Raw genomic sequence first — 23,132 nt, 5'->3', positions numbered from 1 at the left:
GCAAAGGATTCTGGGTAACAGATCCTGGTCCGAGCCACACAAGTCACCCCATCTTCGATTCCCCTAGGTCTCTAGTTTTCAGAAATGCACAGGTTTGGTAGGTTTCCCTAGGTGGCGGCTGAGCTACAGGCAAAAATCTACAGGTAGGCACTTTGCAAAAAACACCTCTGTTTTCCTTAAAAAATTTGGCTGTGTCCACGTTGCGCTTTGGGGCGTTTCCTGTCGCGGGCGCTAGGCCTAACCACACAAGTGAGGTATCATTTTTATCGGGAGACGTGGGGGAACGTTGGGTGGAAGGAAATTTGTGGCTCCTCTCAGATTCCAGAACTTTCTGCCACAGAAATGTGAGGAACATGTGTGTTTTTAGCCAAATTTTGAGGTTTGCAAAGGATTCTGGGTAACAGAACCTGGTCCGAGCCACACAAGTCACCCCATCTTGGATTCACCTAGGTCTCTAGTTTTCAGAAATGTACAGGTTTGGTAGGATTCCCTAGGTGGCGGCTGAGCTACAGGCCAAAATCTACAGGTAGGCACTTTGCAAAAAACACCTCTGTTTTCCTTCAAAAATTTGGCTGTGTGCACGTTGCGCTTTGGGGCGTTTCCTGTTGCGGGCGCTAGGCCTACCCACACAAGTGAGGTATCATTTTTATCGGGCGACGTGGGGGAACGCTGTGTGGAAGGAAATTTGTGGCTCCTCTCAGATTCCAGAACTTTCTGCCACAGAAATGTGAGGAACATGTGTTTTTTTTAGCCAAATTTTGAGGTTTGCAAAGGATTCTGGGTAACAGAACCTGGTCCGAGCCACACAAGTCACCCCATCTTGGATTCCCCTAGGTCTCTAGTTTTCAGAAATGCACAGGTTTGGTAGGTTTCCCTAGGTGGCGGCTGAGCTACAGGCCAAACTCTACAGGTAGGCACTTTGCAAAAAACACCTCTGTTTTCCTTCAAACATTTGGCTGTGTCCCCGTTGCGCTTTGGGCGTTTCCTGTCGCGGGCGCTAGGCCTACCCACACAAGTGAGGTATCATTTTTATCGGGAGACGTGGGGGAACGCTGGGTGGAAGGAAATTTGTGGCTCCTCTCAGATTCCAGAACTTTCTGCCACAGAAATGTGAGGAACATGTGTGTTTTTAGCCAAATTTTGAGGTTTGCAAAGGATTCTGGGTAACAGAACCTGGTCCGAGCCACACAAGTCACCCCATCTTGGATTCCCCGAGGTCTCTAGTTTTCAGAAATGTACAGGTTTGGTAGGTTTCCCTAGGTGGCGGCTGAGCTACAGGCCAAAATCTACAGGTAGGCACTTTGCAAAAAACACCTCTGTTTTCCTTCAAAAATTTGGCTGTGTCCACGTTGCGCTTTGGGGCGTTTCCTGTCGCGGGCGCTAGGCCTACCCACACAAGTGAGGTATCATTTTTATCGGGCGACGTGGGGGAACGCTGTGTGGAAGGAAATTTGTGGCTCCTCTCAGATTCCAGAACTTTCTGCCACAGAAATGTGAGGAACATGTGTTTTTTTAGCCAAATTTTGAGGTTTGCAAAGGATTCTGGGTAACAGAACCTGGTCCGAGCCACACAAGTCACCCCATCTTGGATTCCCCTAGGTCTCTAGTTTTCAGAAATGCACAGGTTTGGTAAGTTTCCCTAGGTGGCGGCTGAGCTACAGGCCAAAATCTACAGGTAGGCACTTTGTAAAAAACACATCTGTTTTTCTTCAAAAATTTGGCTGTGTCCACGTTGCGCTTTGGGGTGTTTCCTGTCGCGGGCGCTAGGCCTACCCACACAAGTGAGGTATCATTTTTATCGGGAGACGTGGGGGAACGCTGGGTGGAAGGAAATTTGTGGCTCCTCTCAGATTCCAGAACTTTCTGCCACAGAAATGTGAGGAACATGTGTTTTTTTAGCCAAATTTTGAGGTTTGCAAAGGATTCTGGGTAACAGAACCTGGTCCGAGCCACACAAGTCATCCCATCTTGGATTCCCCTAGGTCTCTAGTTTTCAGAAATGCACAGGTTTGGTAAGTTTCCCTAGGTGGCGGCTGAGCTACAGGCCAAAATCTACAGGTAGGCACTTTGTAAAAAACACATCTGTTTTTCTTCAAAAATTTGGCTGTGTCCACGTTGCGCTTTGGGGTGTTTCCTGTCGCGGGCGCTAGGCCTACCCACACAAGTGAGGTATCATTTTTATCGGGAGACGTGGGGGAACGCTGGGTGGAAGGAAATTTGTGGCTCCTCTCAGATTCCAGAACTTTCTGCCACAGAAATGTGAGGAACACATGTTTTTTTAGCCAAATTTTGAGGTTTGCAAAGGATTCTGGGTAACAGAACCTGGTCCGAGCCACACAAGTCACCCCATCTTGGATTCCCCTAGGTCTCTAGTTTTCAGAAATGCACAGGTTTGGTAAGTTTCCCTAGGTGTCGGCTGAGCTACAGGCCAAAATCTACAGGTAGGCACTTTGCAAAAAACACCTCTGTTTTCCTTCAAAAATTTGGCTGTGTCCACGTTGCGCTTTGGGGCGTTTCCTGTCGCGGGCGCTAGGCCTACCCACACAAGTGAGGTATCATTTTTATCGGGAGACGTGGGGGAACGCTGGGTGGAAGGAAATTTGTGGCTCCTCTCAGATTCCAGAACTTTCTGCCACAGAAATGTGAGGAATATGTGTTTTTTTAGCCAAATTTTGAGGTTTGCAAAGGATTCTGGGTAACAGATCCTGGTCCGAGCCACACAAGTCACCCCATCTTGGATTCCCCTAGGTCTCTAGTTTTCAGAAATGCACAGGTTTGGTAGGTTTCCCTAGGTGGCGGCTGAGCTACAGGCCAAAATCTACAGGTAGGCACTTTGCAAAAAACACCTCTGTTTTACTTAAAAAATTTGGCTGTGTCCACGTTGCGCTTTGGGGCGTTTCCTGTCGCGGGCGCTAGGCCTAACCACACAAGTGAGGTATCATTTTTATCGGGAGACATGGGGGAACGTTGGGTGGAAGGAAATTTGGGGCTCCTCTCAGATTCCAGAACTTTCTGCCACAGAAATGTGAGGAACATGTGTGTTTTTAGCCAAATTTTGAGGTTTGCAAAGGATTCTGGGTAACAGAACCTGGTCCGAGCCACACAAGTCACCCCATCTTGGATTCCCCTAGGTCTCTAGTTTTCAGAAATGTACAGGTTTGGTAGGTTTCCCTAGGTGGCGGCTGAGCTACAGGCCAAAATCTACAGGTAGGCACTTTGCAAAAAACACCTCTGTTTTCCTTCAAAAATTTGGCTGTGTCCACGTTGCGCTTTGGGGCGTTTCCTGTCGCGGGCGCTAGGCCTACCCACACAAGTGAGGTATCATTTTTATCGGGCGACGTGGGGGAACGCTGTGAGGAAGGAAATTTGTGGCTCCTCTCAGATTCCAGAACTTTCTGCCACAGAAATGTGAGGAACATGTGTTTTTTTAGCCAAATTTTGAGGTTTGCAAAGGATTCTGGGTAACAGAACCTGGTCCGAGCCACACAAGTCACCCCATCTTGGATTCCCCTAGGTCTCTAGTTTTCAGAAATGCACAGGTTTGGTAGGTTTCCCTAGGTGGCGGCTGAGCTACAGGCCAAAATCTACAGGTAGGCACTTTGCGAAAAACACCTCTGTTTTCCTTCAAAAATTTGGCTGTGTGCACGTTGCGCTTTGGGCGTTTCCTGTCGCGGGCGCTAGGCCTACCCACACAAGTGAGGTATCATTTTTATCGGGAGACGTGGGGGAACGCTGGGTGGAAGGAAATTTGTGGCTCCTCTCAGATTGCAGAACTTTCTGCCACAGAAATGTGAGGAACATGTGTTTTTTTAGCCAAATTTTGAGGTTTGCAAAGGATTCTGGACAACAGAACCTGGTCCGAGACACACAAGTCACCCCATCTTGGATTCCCCTAGGTCTGTAGTTTTCAGAAATGCACAGGTTTGGTAGGTTTCCCTAGGTGGCGGCTGAGCTACAGGCCAAAATCTACAGGTAGGCACTTTGCAAAAAACACCTCTGTTTTCCTTAAAAAATTTGGCTGTGTCCACGTTGCGCTTTGGGGCGTTTCCTGTCGCGGGCACTAGGCCTACCCACACAAGTGAGGTATCATTTATATTGGGAGACGTGGGGGAACGCTGGGTGGAAGGAAATTTGTGGCTCCTCTCAGATTCCAGAACTTTCTGCCACAGAAATGTGAGGAACATGTGTTTTTTTAGCCAAATTTTGAGGTTTGCAAAGGATTCTGGGTAACAGAACCTGGTCCGAGCCACACAAGTCACCCCATCTTGGATTCCCCTAGGTCTCTAGTTTTCAGTAATGCACAGGTTTGGTAGGTTTCCCTAGGTGGCGGCTGAGCTACAGGCCAAAATCTACAGGTAGGCACTTTGCAAAAAACACCTCTGTTTTCCTTCAAAAATTTGGCTGTGTCCACGTTGCGCTTTGGGGCGTTTCCTGTCGCGGGCGCTAGGCCTACCCACACAAGTGAGGTATCATTTTTATCGGGAGACGTGGGGGAACGCTGGGTGGAAGGAAATTTGTGGCTCCTCTCAGATTCCAGAACTTTCTGCCACAGAAATGTGAGGAATGTGTGTTTTTTTAGCCAAATTTTGAGGTTTGCAAAGGATTCTGGGTAACAGATCCTGGTCCGAGCCACACAAGTCACCCCATCTTCGATTCCCCTAGGTCTCTAGTTTTCAGAAATGCACAGGTTTGGTAGGTTTCCCTAGGTGGCGGCTGAGCTACAGGCCAAAATCTACAGGTAGGCACTTTGCAAAAAACACCTCTGTTTTCCTTAAAAAATTTGGCTGTGTCCACGTTGCGCTTTGGGGCGTTTCCTGTCGAGGGCGCTAGGCCTAACCACACAAGTGAGGTATCATTTTTATCGGGAGACGTGGGGGAACGTTGGGTGGAAGGAAATTTGTGGCTCCTCTCAGATTCCAGAACTTTCTGCCACAGAAATGTGAGGAACATGTGTGTTTTTTAGCCAAATTTTGAGGTTTGCAAAGGATTCTGGGTAACAGAACCTGGTCCGAGCCACACAAGTCACCCCATCTTGGATTCCCCTAGGTCTCTAGTTTTCAGAAATGTACAGGTTTGGTAGGATTCCCTAGGTGGCGGCTGAGCTACAGGCCAAAATCTACAGGTAGGCACTTTGCAAAAAACACCTCTGTTTTCCTTCAAAAATTTGGCTGTGTGCACGTTGCGCTTTGGGGCGTTTCCTGTCGCGGGCGCTAGGCCTACCCACACAAGTGAGGTATCATTTTTATCGGGCGACGTGGGGGAACGCTGTGTGGAAGGAAATTTGTGGCTCCTCTCAGATTCCAGAACTTTCTGCCACAGAAATGTGAGGAACATGTGTTTTTTTAGCCAAATTTTGAGGTTTGCAAAGGATTCTAGGTAACAGAACCTGGTCCGAGCCACACAAGTCACCCCATCTTGGATTCCCCTAGGTCTCTAGTTTTCAGAAATGCACAGGTTTGGTAGGTTTCCCTAGGTGGCGGCTGAGCTACAGGCCAAACTCTACAGGTAGGCACTTTGCAAAAAACACCTCTGTTTTCCTTCAAACATTTGGCTGTGTCCACGTTGCGCTTTGGGCGTTTCCTGTCGCGGGCGCTAGGCCTACCCACACAAGTGAGGTATCATTTTTATCGGGAGACGTGGGGGAACGCTGGGTGGAAGGAAATTTGTGGCTCCTCTCAGATTCCAGAACTTTCTGCCACAGAAATGTGAGGAACATGTGTGTTTTTAGCCAAATTTTGAGGTTTGCAAAGGATTCTGGGTAACAGAACCTGGTCCGAGCCACACAAGTCACCCCATCTTGGATTCCCCGAGGTCTCTAGTTTTCAGAAATGTACAGGTTTGGTAGGTTTCCCTAGGTGGCGGCTGAGCTACAGGCCAAAATCTACAGGTAGGCACTTTGCAAAAAACACCTCTGTTTTCCTTCAAAAATTTGGCTGTGTCCACGTTGCGCTTTGGGGCGTTTCCTGTCGCGGGCGCTAGGCCTACCCACACAAGTGAGGTATCATTTTTATCGGGCGACGTGGGGGAACGCTGTGTGGAAGGAAATTTGTGGCTCCTCTCAGATTCCAGAACTTTCTGCCACAGAAATGTGAGGAACATGTGTTTTTTTAGCCAAATTTTGAGGTTTGCAAAGGATTCTGGGTAACAGAACCTGGTCCGAGCCACACAAGTCACCCCATCTTGGATTCCCCTAGGTCTCTAGTTTCCAGAAATGCACAGGTTTGGTAGGTTTCCCTAGGTGGCGGCTGAGCTACAGGCCAAAATCTACAGGTAGGCACTTTGTAAAAAACACCTCTGTTTTTCTTCCAAAATTTGGCTGTGTCCACGTTGCGCTTTGGGGTGTTTCCTGTCGCGGGCGCTAGGCCTACCCACACAAGTGAGGTATCATTTTTATCGGGAGACGTGGGGGAACGCTGGGTGGAAGGAAATTTGTGGCTCCTCTCAGATTCCAGAACTTTCTGCCACAGAAATGTGAGGAACACATGTTTTTTTAGCCAAATTTTGAGGTTTGCAAAGGATTCTGGGTAACAGAACCTGGTCCGAGCCACACAAGTCACCCCATCTTGGATTCCCCTAGGTCTCTAGTTTTCAGAAATGCACAGGTTTGGTAAGTTTCCCTAGGTGGCGGCTGAGCTACAGGCCAAAATCTACAGGTAGGCACTTTGCAAAAAACACCTCTGTTTTCCTTCAAAAATTTGGCTGTGTCCACGTTGCGCTTTGGGGCGTTTCCTGTCGCGGGCGCTAGGCCTACCCACACAAGTGAGGTATCATTTTTATCGGGAGACGTGGGGGAACGCTGGGTGGAAGGAAATTTGTGGCTCCTCTCAGATTCCAGAACTTTCTGCCACAGAAATGTGAGGAATATGTGTTTTTTTAGCCAAATTTTGAGGTTTGCAAAGGATTCTGGGTAACAGATCCTGGTCCGAGCCACACAAGTCACCCCATCTTGGATTCCCCTAGGTCTCTAGTTTTCAGAAATGCACAGGTTTGGTAGGTTTCCCTAGGTGGCGGCTGAGCTACAGGCCAAAATCTACAGGTAGGCACTTTGCAAAAAACACCTCTGTTTTCCTTAAAAAATTTGGCTGTGTCCACGTTGCGCTTTGGGGCGTTTCCTGTCGCGGGCGCTAGGCCTAACCACACAAGTGAGGTATTATTTTTATCGGGAGACGTGGGGGAACGTTGGGTGGAAGGAAATTTGTGGCTCCTCTCAGATTCCAGAACTTTCTGCCACAGAAATGTGAGGAACATGTGTGTTTTTAGCCAAATTTTGAGGTTTGCAAAGGATTCTGGGTAACAGAACCTGGTCCGAGCCACACAAGTCACCCCATCTTTGATTCCCCTAGGTCTCTAGTTTTCAGAAATGTACAGGTTTGGTAGGTTTCGCTAGGTGGCGGCTGAGCTACAGGCCAAAATCTACAGGTAGGCACTTTGCAAAAAACACCTCTGTTTTCCTTCAAAAATTTGGCTGTGTCCACGTTGCGCTTTGGGGCGTTTCCTGTCGCGGGCGCTAGGCCTACCCACACAAGTGAGGTATCATTTTTATCGGGCGACGTGGGGGAACGCTGGGTGGAAGGACATTTGTGGCTCCTCTCAGATTCCAGAACTTTCTGCCACAGAAATGTGAGGAACATGTGTTTTTTTAGCCAAATTTTGAGGTTTGCAAAGGATTCTGGGTAACAGAACCTGGTCCGAGCCACACAAGTCACCCCATCTTGGATTCCCCTAGGTCTCTAGTTTTCAGAAATGCACAGGTTTGGTAGGTTTCCCTAGGTGGCGGCTGAGCTACAGGCCAAACTCTACAGGTAGGCACTTTGCAAAAAACACCTCTGTTTTCCTTCAAACATTTGGCTGTGTCCACGTTGCGCTTTGGGCGTTTCCTGTCGCGGGCGCTAGGCCTACCCACACAAGTGAGGTATCATTTTTATCGGGAGACGTGGGGGAACGCTGGGTGGAAGGAAATTTGTGGCTCCTCTCAGATTCCAGAACTTTCTGCCACAGAAATGTGAGGAACATGTGTGTTTTTAGCCAAATTTTGAGGTTTGCAAAGGATTCTGGGTAACAGAACCTGGTCCGAGCCACACAAGTCACCCCATCTTGGATTCCCCGAGGTCTCTAGTTTTCAGAAATGTACAGGTTTGGTAGGTTTCCCTAGGTGGCGGCTGAGCTACAGGCCAAAATCTACAGGTAGGCACTTTGCAAAAAACACCTCTGTTTTCCTTCAAAAATTTGGCTGTGTCCACGTTGCGCTTTGGGGCGTTTCCTGTCGCGGGCGCTAGGCCTACCCACACAAGTGAGGTATCATTTTTATCGGGCGACGTGGGGGAACGCTGTGTGGAAGGAAATTTGTGGCTCCTCTCAGATTCCAGAACTTTCTGCCACAGAAATGTGAGGAACATGTGTTTTTTTAGCCAAATTTTGAGGTTTGCAAAGGATTCTGGGTAACAGAACCTGGTCCGAGCCACACAAGTCACCCCATCTTGGATTCCCCTAGGTCTCTAGTTTTCAGAAATGCACAGGTTTGGTAGGTTTCCCTAGGTGGCGGCTGAGCTACAGGCCAAAATCTACAGGTAGGCACTTTGTAAAAAACACCTCTGTTTTTCTTCCAAAATTTGGCTGTGTCCACGTTGCGCTTTGGGGCGTTTCCTGTCGCGGGCGCTAGGCCTACCCACACAAGTGAGGTATCATTTTTATCGGGAGACGTGGGGGAACGCTGGGTGGAAGGAAATTTGTGGCTCCTCTCAGATTCCAGAACTTTCTGCCACAGAAATGTGAGGAACACATGTTTTTTTAGCCAAATTTTGAGGTTTGCAAAGGATTCTGGGTAACAGAACCTGTTCCGAGCCACACAAGTCACCCCATCTTGGATTTCCCTAGGTCTCTAGTTTTCAGAAATGCACAGGTTTGGTAAGTTTCCCTAGGTGGCGGCTGAGCTACAGGCCAAAATCTACAGGTAGGCACTTTGCAAAAAACACCTCTGTTTTCCTTCAAAAATTTGGCTGTGTCCACGTTGCGCTTTGGGGCGTTTCCTGTCGCGGGCGCTAGGCCTACCCACACAAGTGAGGTATCATTTTTATCGGGAGACGTGGGGGAACGCTGGGTGGAAGGAAATTTGTGGCTCCTCTCAGATTCCAGAACTTTCTGCCACAGAAATGTGAGGAATATGTGTTTTTTTAGCCAAATTTTGAGGTTTGCAAAGGATTCTGGGTAACAGATCCTGGTCCGAGCCACACAAGTCACCCCATCTTGGATTCCCCTAGGTCTCTAGTTTTCAGAAATGCACAGGTTTGGTAGGTTTCCCTAGGTGGCAGCTGAGCTACAGGCCAAAATCTACAGGTAGGCACTTTGCAAAAAACACCTCTGTTTTCCTTAAAAAATTTGGCTGTGTCCACGTTGCGCTTTGGGGCATTTCCTGTCGCGGGCGCTAGGCCTAACCACACAAGTGAGGTATTATTTTTATCGGGAGACGTGGGGGAACGTTGGGTGGAAGGAAATTTGTGGCTCCTCTCAGATTCCAGAACTTTCTGCCACAGAAATGTGAGGAACATGTGTGTTTTTAGCCAAATTTTGAGGTTTGCAAAGGATTCTGGGTAACAGAACCTGGTCCGAGCCACACAAGTCACCCCATCTTTGATTCCCCTAGGTCTCTAGTTTTCAGAAATGTACAGGTTTGGTAGGTTTCCCTAGGTGGCGGCTGAGCTACAGGCCAAAATCTACAGGTAGGCACTTTGCAAAAAACACCTCTGTTTTCCTTCAAAAATTTGGCTGTGTCCACGTTGCGCTTTGGGGCGTTTCCTGTCGCGGGCGCTAGGCCTACCCACACAAGTGAGGTATCATTTTTATCGGGCGACGTGGGGGAACGCTGTGTGGAAGGAAATTTGTGGCTCCTCTCAGATTCCAGAACTTTCTGCCACAGAAATGTGAGGAACATGTGTTTTTTTAGCCAAATTTTGAGGTTTGCAAAGGATTCTGGGTAACAGAACCTGGTCCGAGCCACACAAGTCACCCCATCTTGGATTCCCCTAGGTCTCTAGTTTTCAGAAATGCACAGGTTTGGTAGGTTTCCCTAGGTGGCGGCTGAGCTACAGGCCAAAATCTACAGGTAGGCACTTTGCAAAAAATACCTCTGTTTTCCTTCAAAAATTTGGCTGTGTGCACGTTGCGCTTTGGGCGTTTCCTGTCGCGGGCGCTAGGCCTACCCACACAAGTGAGGTATCATTTTTATCGGGAGACGTGGGGGAACGCTGGGTGGAAGGAAATTTGTGGCTCCTCTCAGATTGCAGAACTTTCTGCCACAGAAATGTGAGGAACATGTGTTTTTTTAGCCAAATTTTGAGGTTTGCAAAGGATTCTGGACAACAGAACCTGGTCCGAGCCACACAAGTCACCCCATCTTGGATTCCCCTAGGTCTGTAGTTTTCAGAAATGCACAGGTTTGGTAGGTTTCCCTAGGTGGCGGCTGAGCTACAGGCCAAAATCTACAGGTAGGCACTTTGCAAAAAACACCTCTGTTTTCCTTCAAAAATTTGGCTGTGTCCACGTTGCGCTTTGGGGCGTTTCCTGTCGCGGGCGCTAGGCCTACCCACACAAGTGAGGTATCATTTTTATCGGGAGACGTGGGGGAACGCTGGGTGGAAGGAAATTTGTGGCTCCTCTCAGATTCCAGAACTTTCTGCCACAGAAATGTGAGGAATATGTGTTTTTTTAGCCAAATTTTGAGGTTTGCAAAGGATTCTGGGTAACAGATCCTGGTCCGAGCCACACAAGTCACCCCATCTTGGATTCCCCTAGGTCTCTAGTTTTCAGAAATGCACAGGTTTGGTAGGTTTCCCTAGGTGGCGGCTCAGCTACAGGCCAAAATCTACAGGTAGGCACTTTGCAAAAAACACCTCTGTTTTCCTTAAAAAATTTGGCTGTGTCCACGTTGCGCTTTGGGGCGTTTCCTGTCGCGGGCGCTAGGCCTAACCACACAAGTGAGGTATCATTTTTATCGGGAGACGTGGGGGAATGTTGGGTGGAAGGAAATTTGTGGCTCCTCTCAGATTCCAGAACTTTCTGCCACAGAAATGTGAGGAACATGTGTGTTTTTAGCCAAATTTTGAGGTTTGCAAAGGATTCTGGGTAACAGAACCTGGTCCGAGCCACACAAGTCACCCCATCTTGGATTCCCCGAGGTCTCTAGTTTTCAGAAATGTACAGGTTTGGTAGGTTTCCCTAGGTGGCGGCTGAGCTACAGGCCAAAATCTACAGGTAGGCACTTTGCAAAAAACACCTCTGTTTTCCTTCAAAAATTTGGCTGTGTCCACGTTGCGCTTTGGGGCGTTTCCTGTCACGGGCGCTAGGCCTACCCACACAAGTGAGGTATCATTTTTATCGGGCGACGTGGGGGAACGCTGTGTGGAAGGAAATTTGTGGCTCCTCTCAGATTCCAGAACTTTCTGCCACAGAAATGTGAGGAACATGTGTTTTTTTAGCCAAATTTTGAGGTTTGCAAAGGATTCTGGGTAACAGAACCTGGTCCGAGCCACACAAGTCACCCCATCTTGGATTCCCCTAGGTCTCTAGTTTTCAGAAATGCACAGGTTTGGTAGGTTTCCCTAGGTGGCGGCTCAGCTACAGGCCAAAATCTACAGGTAGGCACTTTGTAAAAAACACCTCTGTTTTTCTTCCAAAATTTGGCTGTGTCCACGTTGCGCTTTGGGGTGTTTCCTGTCGCGGGCGCTAGGCCTACCCACACAAGTGAGGTATCATTTTTATCGGGAGACGTGGGGGAACGCTGGGTGGAAGGAAATTTGTGGCTCCTCTCAGATTCCAGAACTTTCTGCCACAGAAATGTGAGGAACACATGTTTTTTTAGCCAAATTTTGAGGTTTGCAAAGGATTCTGGGTAACAGAACCTGGTCCGAGCCACACAAGTCACCCCATCTTGGATTTCCCTAGGTCTCTAGTTTTCAGAAATGCACAGGTTTGGTAAGTTTCCCTAGGTGGCGGCTGAGCTACAGGCCAAAATCTACAGGTAGGCACTTTGCAAAAAACACCTCTGTTTTCCTTCAAAAATTTGGCTGTGTCCACGTTGCGCTTTGGGGCGTTTCCTGTCGCGGGCGCTAGGCCTACCCACACAAGTGAGGTATCATTTTTATCGGGAGACGTGGGGGAACGCTGGGTGGAAGGAAATTTGTGGCTCCTCTCAGATTCCAGAACTTTCTGCCACAGAAATGTGAGGAATATGTGTTTTTTTAGCCAAATTTTGAGGTTTGCAAAGGATTCTGGGTAACAGATCCTGGTCCGAGCCACACAAGTCACCCCATCTTGGATTCCCCTAGGTCTCTAGTTTTCAGAAATGCACAGGTTTGGTAGGTTTCCCTAGGTGGCGGCTGAGCTACAGGCCAAAATCTACAGGTAGGCACTTTGCAAAAAACACCTCTGTTTTCCTTAAAAAATTTGGCTGTGTCCACGTTGCGCTTTGGGGCGTTTCCTGTCGCGGGCGCTAGGCCTAACCACACAAGTGAGGTATTATTTTTATCGGGAGACGTGGGGGAACGTTGGGTGGAAGGAAATTTGTGGCTCCTCTCAGATTCCAGAACTTTCTGCCACAGAAATGTGAGGAACATGTGTGTTTTTAGCCAAATTTTGAGGTTTGCAAAGGATTCTGGGTAACAGAACCTGGTCCGAGCCACACAAGTCACCCCATCTTTGATTCCCCTAGGTCTCTAGTTTTCAGAAATGTACAGGTTTGGTAGGTTTCCCTAGGTGGCGGCTGAGCTACAAGCCAAAATCTACAGGTAGGCACTTTGCAAAAAACACCTTTGTTTTCCTTCAAAAATTTGGCTGTGTCCACGTTGCGCTTTGGGGCGCTTCCTGTCGCGGGCGCTAGGCCTACCCACACAAGTGAGGTATCATTTTTATCGGGCGACGTGGGGGAACGCTGTGTGGAAGGAAATTTGTGGCTCCTCTCAGATTCCAGAACTTTCTGCCACAGAAATGTGAGGAACATGTGTTTTTTTAGCCAAATTTTGAGGTTTGCAAAGGATTCTGGGTAACAGAACCTGGTCCGAGCCACACAAGTCACCCCATCTTGGATTCCCCTAGGTCTCTAGTTTTCAGAAATGCACAGGTTTGGTAGGTTTCCCTAGGTGGCGGCTGAGCTACAGGCCAAAATCTACAGGTAGGCACTTTGCAAAAAATACCTCTGTTTTCCTTCAAAAATTTGGCTGTGTGCACGTTGCGCTTTGGGCGTTTCCTGTCGCGGGCGCTAGGCCTACCCACACAAGTGAGGTATCATTTTTATCGGGAGACGTGGGGGAACGCTGGGTGGAAGGAAATTTGTGGCTCCTCTCAGATTGCAGAACTTTCTGCCACAGAAATGTGAGGAACATGTGTTTTTTTAGCCAAATTTTGAGGTTTGCAAAGGATTCTGGACAACAGAACCTGGTCCGAGCCACACAAGTCACCCCATCTTGGATTCCCCTAGGTCTGTAGTTTTCAGAAATGCACAGGTTTGGTAGGTTTCCCTAGGTGGCGGCTGAGCTACAGGCCAAAATCTACAGGTAGGCACTTTGCAAAAAACACCTCTGTTTTCCTTCAAAAATTTGGCTGTGTCCACGTTGCGCTTTGGGGCGTTTCCTGTCGCGGGCGCTAGGCCTACCCACACAAGTGAGGTATCATTTTTATCGGGAGACGTGGGGGAACGCTGGGTGGAAGGAAATTTGTGGCTCCTCTCAGATTCCAGAACTTTCTGCCACAGAAATGTGAGGAATATGTGTTTTTTTAGCCAAATTTTGAGGTTTGCAAAGGATTCTGGGTAACAGATCCTGGTCCGAGCCACACAAGTCACCCCATCTTGGATTCCCCTAGGTCTCTAGTTTTCAGAAATGCACAGGTTTGGTAGGTTTCCCTAGGTGGCGGCTCAGCTACAGGCCAAAATCTACAGGTAGGCACTTTGCAAAAAACACCTCTGTTTTCCTTAAAAAATTTGGCTGTGTCCACGTTGCGCTTTGGGGCGTTTCCTGTCACGGGCGCTAGGCCTAACCACACAAGTGAGGTATCATTTTTATCGGGAGACGTGGGGGAATATTGGGTGGAAGGAAATTTGTGGCTCCTCTCAGATTCCAGAACTTTCTGCCACAGAAATGTGAGGAACATGTGTGTTTTTAGCCAAATTTTGAGGTTTGCAAAGGATTCTGGGTAACAGAACCTGGTCCGAGCCACACAAGTCACCCCATCTTGGATTCCCCGAGGTCTCTAGTTTTCAGAAATGTACAGGTTTGGTAGGTTTCCCTAGGTGGCGGCTGAGCTACAGGCCAAAATCTACAGGTAGGCACTTTGCAAAAAACACCTCTGTTTTCCTTCAAAAATTTGGCTGTGTCCACGTTGCGCTTTGGGGCGTTTCCTGTCACGGGCGCTAGGCCTACCCACACAAGTGAGGTATCATTTTTATCGGGCGACGTGGGGGAACGCTGTGTGGAAGGAAATTTGTGGCTCCTCTCAGATTCCAGAACTTTCTGCCACAGAAATGTGAGGAACATGTGTTTTTTTAGCCAAATTTTGAGGTTTGCAAAGGATTCTGGGTAACAGAACCTGGTCCGAGCCACACAAGTCACCCCATCTTGGATTCCCCTAGGTCTCTAGTTTTCAGAAATGCACAGGTTTGGTAGGTTTCCCTAGGTGGCGGCTCAGCTACAGGCCAAAATCTACAGGTAGGCACTTTGTAAAAAACACCTCTGTTTTTCTTCCAAAATTTGGCTGTGTCCACGTTGCGCTTTGGGGTGTTTCCTGTCGCGGGCGCTAGGCCTACCCACACAAGTGAGGTATCATTTTTATCGGGAGACGTGGGGGAACGCTGGGTGGAAGGAAATTTGTGGCTCCTCTCAGATTCCAGAACTTTCTGCCACAGAAATGTGAGGAACACATGTTTTTTTAGCCAAATTTTGAGGTTTGCAAAGGATTCTGGGTAACAGAACCTGGTCCGAGCCACACAAGTCACCCCATCTTGGATTTCCCTAGGTCTCTAGTTTTCAGAAATGCACAGGTTTGGTAAGTTTCCCTAGGTGGCGGCTGAGCTACAGGCCAAAATCTACAGGTAGGCACTTTGCAAAAAACACCTCTGTTTTCCTTCAAAAATTTGGCTGTGTCCACGTTGCGCTTTGGGGCGTTTCCTGTCGCGGGCGCTAGGCCTACCCACACAAGTGAGGTATCATTTTTATCGGGAGACGTGGGGGAACGCTGGGTGGAAGGAAATTTGTGGCTCCTCTCAGATTCCAGAACTTTCTGCCACAGAAATGTGAGGAATATGTGTTTTTTTAGCCAAATTTTGAGGTTTGCAAAGGATTCTGGGTAACAGATCCTGGTCCGAGCCACACAAGTCACCCCATCTTGGATTCCCCTAGGTCTCTAGTTTTCAGAAATGCACAGGTTTGGTAGGTTTCCCTAGGTGGCGGCTGAGCTACAGGCCAAAATCTACAGGTAGGCACTTTGCAAAAAACACCTCTGTTTTCCTTAAAAAATTTGGCTGTGTCCACGTTGCGCTTTGGGGCGTTTCCTGTCGCGGGCGCTAGGCCTAACCACACAAGTGAGGTATTATTTTTATCGGGAGACGTGGGGGAACGTTGGGTGGAAGGAAATTTGTGGCTCCTCTCAGATTCCAGAACTTTCTGCCACAGAAATGTGAGGAACATGTGTGTTTTTAGCCAAATTTTGAGGTTTGCAAAGGATTCTGGGTAACAGAACCTGGTCCGAGCCACACAAGTCACCCCATCTTTGATTCCCCTAGGTCTCTAGTTTTCAGAAATGTACAGGTTTGGTAGGTTTCCCTAGGTGGCGGCTGAGCTACAAGCCAAAATCTACAGGTAGGCACTTTGCAAAAAACACCTTTGTTTTCCTTAAAAAATTTGGCTGTGTCCACGTTGCGCTTTGGGGCGCTTCCTGTCGCGGGCGCTAGGCCTACCCACACAAGTGAGGTATCATTTTTATCGGGCGACGTGGGGGAACGCTGTGTGGAAGGAAATTTGTGGCTCCTCTCAGATTCCAGAACTTTCTGCCACAGAAATGTGAGGAACATGTGTTTTTTTAGCCAAATTTTGAGGTTTGCAAAGGATTCTGGGTAACAGAACCTGGTCCGAGCCACACAAGTCACCCCATCTTGGATTCCCCTAGGTCTCTAGTTTTCAGAAATGCACAGGTTTGGTAGGTTTCCCTAGGTGGCGGCTGAGCTACAGGCCAAAATCTACAGGTAGGCACTTTGCAAAAAATACCTCTGTTTTCCTTCAAAAATTTGGCTGTGTGCACGTTGCGCTTTGGGCGTTTCCTGTCGCGGGCGCTAGGCCTACCCACACAAGTGAGGTATCATTTTTATCGGGAGACGTGGGGGAACGCTGGGTGGAAGGAAATTTGTGGCTCCTCTCAGATTGCAGAACTTTCTGCCACAGAAATGTGAGGAACATGTGTTTTTTTAGCCAAATTTTGAGGTTTGCAAAGGATTCTGGACAACAGAACCTGGTCCGAGCCACACAAGTCACCCCATCTTGGATTCCCCTAGGTCTGTAGTTTTCAGAAATGCACAGGTTTGGTAGGTTTCCCTAGGTGGCGGCTGAGCTACAGGCCAAAATCTACAGGTAGGCACTTTGCAAAAAACACCTCTGTTTTCCTTCAAAAATTTGGCTGTGTCCACGTTGCGCTTTGGGGCGTTTCCTGTCGCGGGCGCTAGGCCTACCCACACAAGTGAGGTATCATTTTTATCGGGAGACGTGGGGGAACGCTGGGTGGAAGGAAATTTGTGGCTCCTCTCAGATTCCAGAACTTTCTGCCACAGAAATGTGAGGAATATGTGTTTTTTTAGCCAAATTTTGAGGTTTGCAAAGGATTCTGGGTAACAGATCCTGGTCCGAGCCACACAAGTCACCCCATCTTGGATTCCCCTAGGTCTCTAGTTTTCAGAAATGCACAGGTTTGGTAGGTTTCCCTAGGTGGCGGCTCAGCTACAGGCCAAAATCTACAGGTAGGCACTTTGCAAAAAACACCTCTGTTTTCCTTAAAAAATTTGGCTGTGTCCACGTTGCGCTTTGGGGCGTTTCCTGTCGCGGGTGCTAGGCCTAACCACACAAGTGAGGTATCATTTTTATCGGGAGACGTGGGGGAACGTTGGGTGGAAGGAAATTTGTGGCTCCTCTCAGATTCCAGAACTTTCTGCCACAGAAATGTGAGGAACATGTGTGTTTTTAGCCAAATTTTGAGGTTTGCAAAGGATTCTGGGTAACAGAACCTGGTCCGAGCCACACAAGTCACCCCATCTTGGATTCCCCGAGGTCTCTAGTTTTCAGAAATGTACAGGTTTGGTAGGTTTCCCTACGTGGCGGCTGAGCTACAGGCCAAAATCTACAGGTAGGCACTTTGCAAAAAACACCTCTGTTTTCCTTCAAAAATTTGGCTGTGTCCACGTTGCGCTTTGGGGCGTTTCCTGTCGCGGGCACTAGGCCTACCCACACAAGTGAGGTATCATTTTTATCGGGCGACGTGGGGGAACGCTGTGTGGAAGGAAATTTGTGGCTCCTCTCAGATTCCAGAACTTTCTGCCACAGAAATGTGAGGAACATGTGTTTTTTTAGCCAAATTTTGAGGTTTGCAAAGGATTCTGGGTAACAGAACCTGGTCCGAGCCACACAAGTCACCCCATCTTGGATTCCCCTAGGTCTCTAGTTTTCAGAAATGCACAGGTTTGGTAGGTTTCCCTAGGTGGCGGCTGAGCTACAGGCCAAACTCTACAGGTAGGCACTTTGCAAAAAACACCTCTGTTTTCCTTCAAACATTTGGCTGTGTCCACGTTGCGCTTTGGGCGTTTCCTGTCGCGGGCGCTAGGCCTACCCACACAAGTGAGGTATCATTTTTATCGGGAGACGTGGGGGAACGCTGGGTGGAAGGAAATTTGTGGCTCCTCTCAGATTCCAGAACTTTCTGCCACAGAAATGTGAGGAACATGTGTGTTTTTAGCCAAATTTTGAGGTTTGCAAAGGATTCTGGGTAACAGAACCTGGTCCGAGCCACACAAGTCACCCCATCTTGGATTCCCCGAGGTCTCTAGTTTTCAGAAATGTAAAGGTTTGGTAGGTTTCCCTAGGTGGCGGCTGAGCTACAGGCCAAAATCTACAGGTAGGCACTTTGCAAAAAACACCTCTGTTTTCCTTCAAAAATTTGGCTGTGTCCACGTTGCGCTTTGGGGCGTTTCCTGTCGCGGGCGCTAGGCCTACCCACACAAGTGAGGTATCATTTTTATCGGGCGACGTGGGGGAACGCTGTGTGGAAGGAAATTTGTGGCTCCTCTCAGATTCCAGAACTTTCTGCCACAGAAATGTGAGGAACATGTGTTTTTTTAGCCAAATTTTGAGGTTTGCAAAGGATTCTGGGTAACAGAACCTGGTCCGAGCCACACAAGTCACCCCATCTTGGATTCCCCTAGGTCTCTAGTTTTCAGAAATGCACAGGTTTGGTAGGTTTCCCTAGGTGGCGGCTGAGCTACAGGCCAAAATCTACAGGTAGGCACTTTGTAAAAAACACCTCTGTTTTTCTTCCAAAATTTGGCTGTGTCCACGTTGCGCTTTGGGGTGTTTCCTGTCGCGGGCGCTAGGCCTACCCACACAAGTGAGGTATCATTTTTATCGGGAGACGTGGGGGAACGCTGGGTGGAAGGAAATTTGTGGCTCCTCTCAGATTCCAGAACTTTCTGCCACAGAAATGTGAGGAACACATGTTTTTTTAGCCAAATTTTGAGGTTTGCAAAGGATTCTGGGTAACAGAACCTGTTCCGAGCCACACAAGTCACCCCATCTTGGATTTCCCTAGGTCTCTAGTTTTCAGAAATGCACAGGTTTGGTAAGTTTCCCTAGGTGGCGGCTGAGCTACAGGCCAAAATCTACAGGTAGGCACTTTGCAAAAAACACCTCTGTTTTCCTTCAAAAATTTGGCTGTGTCCACGTTGCGCTTTGGGGCGTTTCCTGTCGCGGGCGCTAGGCCTACCCACACAAGTGAGGTATCATTTTTATCGGGAGACGTGGGGGAACGCTGGGTGGAAGGAAATTTGTGGCTCCTCTCAGATTCCAGAACTTTCTGCCACAGAAATGTGAGGAATATGTGTTTTTTTAGCCAAATTTTGAGGTTTGCAAAGGATTCTGGGTAACAGATCCTGGTCCGAGCCACACAAGTCACCCCATCTTGGATTCCCCTAGGTCTCTAGTTTTCAGAAATGCACAGGTTTGGTAGGTTTCCCTAGGTGGCAGCTGAGCTACAGGCCAAAATCTACAGGTAGGCACTTTGCAAAAAACACCTCTGTTTTCCTTAAAAAATTTGGCTGTGTCCACGTTGCGCTTTGGGGCATTTCCTGTCACGGGCGCTAGGCCTAACCACACAAGTGAGGTATTATTTTTATCGGGAGACGTGGGGGAACGTTGGGTGGAAGGAAATTTGTGGCTCCTCTCAGATTCCAGAACTTTCTGCCACAGAAATGTGAGGAACATGTGTGTTTTTAGCCAAATTTTGAGGTTTGCAAAGGATTCTGGGTAACAGAACCTGGTCCGAGCCACACAAGTCACCCCATCTTTGATTCCCCTAGGTCTCTAGTTTTCAGAAATGTACAGGTTTGGTAGGTTTCCCTAGGTGGCGGCTGAGCTACAGGCCAAAATCTACAGGAAGGCACTTTGCAAAAAACACCTCTGTTTTCCTTCAAAAATTTGGCTGTGTCCACGTTGCGCTTTGGGGCGTTTCCTGTCGCGGGCGCTAGGCCTACCCACACAAGTGAGGTATCATTTTTATCGGGCGACGTGGGGGAACGCTGTGAGGAAGGAAATTTGTGGCTCCTCTCAGATTCCAGAACTTTCTGCCACAGAAATGTGAGGAACATGTGTTTTTTTAGCCAAATTTTGAGGTTTGCAAAGGATTCTGGGTAACAGAACCTGGTCCGAGCCACACAAGTCACCCCATCTTGGATTCCCCTAGGTCTCTAGTTTTCAGAAATGCACAGGTTTGGTAGGTTTCCCTAGGTGGCGGCTGAGCTACAGGCCAAAATCTACAGGTAGGCACTTTGCAAAAAACACCTCTGTTTTCCTTCAAAAATTTGGCTGTGTGCACGTTGCGCTTTGGGCGTTTCCTGTCGCGGGCGCTAGGCCTACCCACACAAGTGAGGTATCATTTTTATCGGGAGACGTGGGGGAACGCTGGGTGGAAAGAAATTTGTGGCTCCTCTCAGATTGCAGAACTTTCTGCCACAGAAATGTGAGGAACATGTGTTTTTTTAGCCAAATTTTGAGGTTTGCAAAGGATTGTGGACAACAGAACCTGGTCCGAGACACACAAGTCACCCCATCTTGGATTCCCCTAGGTCTGTAGTTTTCAGAAATGCACAGGTTTGGTAGGTTTCCCTAGGTGGGGGCTGAGCTACAGGCCAAAATCTACAGGTAGGCACTTTGCAAAAAACACCTCTGTTTTCCTTCAAAAATTTGGCTGTGTCCACGTTGCGCTTTGGGGCGTTTCCTGTCGCGGGCACTAGGCCTACCCACACAAGTGAGGTATCATTTATATCGGGAGACGTGGGGGAACGCTGGGTGGAAGGAAATTTGTGGCTCCTCTCAGATTCCAGAACTTTCTGCCACAGAAATGTGAGGAACATGTGTTTTTTTAGCCAAATTTTGAGGTTTGCAAAGGATTCTGGGTAACAGAACCTGGTCCGAGCCACACAAGTCACCCCATCTTGGATTCCCCTAGGTCTCTAGTTTTCAGTAATGCACAGGTTTGGTAGGTTTCCCTAGGTGGCGGCTGAGCTACAGGCCAAAATCTACAGGTAGGCACTTTGCAAAAAACACCTCTGTTTTCCTTCAAAAATTTGGCTGTGTCCACGTTGCGCTTTGGGGCGTTTCCTGTCGCGGGCGCTAGGCCTACCCACACAAGTGAGGTATCATTTTTATCGGGAGACGTGGGGGAACGCTGGGTGGAAGGAAATTTGTGGCTCCTCTCAGATTCCAGAACTTTCTGCCACAGAAATGTGAGGAATGTGTGTTTTTTTAGCCAAATTTTGAGGTTTGCAAAGGATTCTGGGTAACAGATCCTGGTCCGAGCCACACAAGTCACCCCATCTTCGATTCCCCTAGGTCTCTAGTTTTCAGAAATGCACAGGTTTGGTAGGTTTCCCTAGGTGGCGGCTGAGCTACAGGCCAAAATCTACAGGTAGGCACTTTGCAAAAAACACCTCTGTTTTCCTTAAAAAATTTGGCTGTGTCCACGTTGCGCTTTGGGGCGTTTCCTGTCGCGGGCGCTAGGCCTAACCACACAAGTGAGGTATCATTTTTATCGGGAGACGTGGGGGAACGTTGGGTGGAAGGAAATTTGTGGCTCCTCTCAGATTCCAGAACTTTCTGCCACAGAAATGTGAGGAACATGTGTGTTTTTAGCCAAATTTTGAGGTTTGCAAAGGATTCTGGGTAACAGAACCTGGTCCGAGCCACACAAGTCACCCCATCTTGGATTCCCCTAGGTCTCTAGTTTTCTGAAATGTACAGGTTTGGTAGGATTCCCTAGGTGGCGGCTGAGCTACAGGCCAAAATCTACAGGTAGGCACTTTGCAAAAAACACCTCTGTTTTCCTTCAAAAATTTGGCTGTGTGCACGTTGCGCTTTGGGGCGTTTCCTGTCGCGGGCGCTAGGCCTACCCACACAAGTGAGGTATCATTTTTATCGGGAGACATGGGGGAACGCTGGGTGGAAGGAAATTTGTGGCTCCTCTCAGATTGCAGAACTTTCTGCCACAGAAATGTGAGGAACATGTGTTTTTTTAGCCAAATTTTGAGGTTTGCAAAGGATTCTGGGTAACAGAACCTGGTCCGAGCCACACAAGTCACCCCATCTTGGATTCCCCTAGGTCTCTAGTTTTCAGAAATGCACAGGTTTGGTAGGTTTCCCTAGGTGGCGGCTGAGCTACAGGCCAAAATCTACAGGTAGGCACTTTGAAAAAACACCTCTGTGTTCCTTCAAAAATTTGGCTGTGTCCACGTTGCGCTTTGGGGCGTTTCCTGTCGCGGGCGCTAGGCCTACCCACACAAGTGAGGTATCATTTATATCGGGAGACGTGGGGGAACGCTGGGTGGAAGGAAATTTGTGGCTCCTCTCAGATTCCAGAACTTTCTGCCACAGAAATGTGAGGAACATGTGTTTTTTTAGCCAAATTTTGAGGTTTGCAAAGGATTCTGGACAACAGAACCTGGTCCGAGACACACAAGTCACCCCATCTTGGATTCCCCTAGGTCTGTAGTTTTCAGAAATGCACAGGTTTGGTAGGTTTCCCTAGGTGGCGGCTGAGCTACAGGCCAAAATCTACAGGTAGGCACTTTGCAAAAAACACCTCTGTTTTCCTTCAAAAATTTGGCTGTGTCCACGTTGCGCTTTGGGGCGTTTCCTGTCGCGGGCACTAGGCCTACCCACACAAGTGAGGTATCATTTATATCGGGAGACGTGGGGGAACGCTGGGTGGAAGGAAATTTGTGGCTCCTCTCAGATTCCAGAACTTTCTGCCACAGAAATGTGAGGAACATGTGTTTTTTTAGCCAAATTTTGAGGTTTGCAAAGGATTCTGGGTAACAGAACCTGGTCCGAGCCACACAAGTCACCCCATCTTGGATTCCCCTAGGTCTCTAGTTTTCAGTAATGCACAGGTTTGGTAGGTTTCCCTAGGTGGCGGCTGAGCTACAGGCCAAAATCTACAGGTAGGCACTTTGCAAAAAACACCTCTGTTTTCCTTCAAAAATTTGGCTGTGTCCACGTTGCGCTTTGGGGCGTTTCCTGTCGCGGGCGCTAGGCCTACCCACACAAGTGAGGTATCATTTTTATCGGGAGACGTGGGGGAACGCTGGGTGGAAGGAAATTTGTGGCTCCTCTCAGATTCCAGAACTTTCTGCCACAGAAATGTGAGGAATGTGTGTTTTTTTAGCCAAATTTTGAGGTTTGCAAAGGATTCTGGGTAACAGATCCTGGTCCGAGCCACACAAGTCACCCCATCTTGGATTCCCCTAGGTCTCTAGTTTTCAGAAATGCACAGGTTTGGTAGGTTTCCCTAGGTGGCGGCTGAGCTACAGGCCAAAATCTACAGGTAGGCACTTTGCAAAA

The sequence above is a fragment of the Pleurodeles waltl genome, chromosome 2_2 (assembly GCF_031143425.1).
Source record: "Pleurodeles waltl isolate 20211129_DDA chromosome 2_2, aPleWal1.hap1.20221129, whole genome shotgun sequence".
NCBI lineage: Eukaryota > Metazoa > Chordata > Amphibia > Caudata > Salamandridae > Pleurodeles > Pleurodeles waltl.
This window is presented reverse-complemented; position numbering follows the sequence as displayed.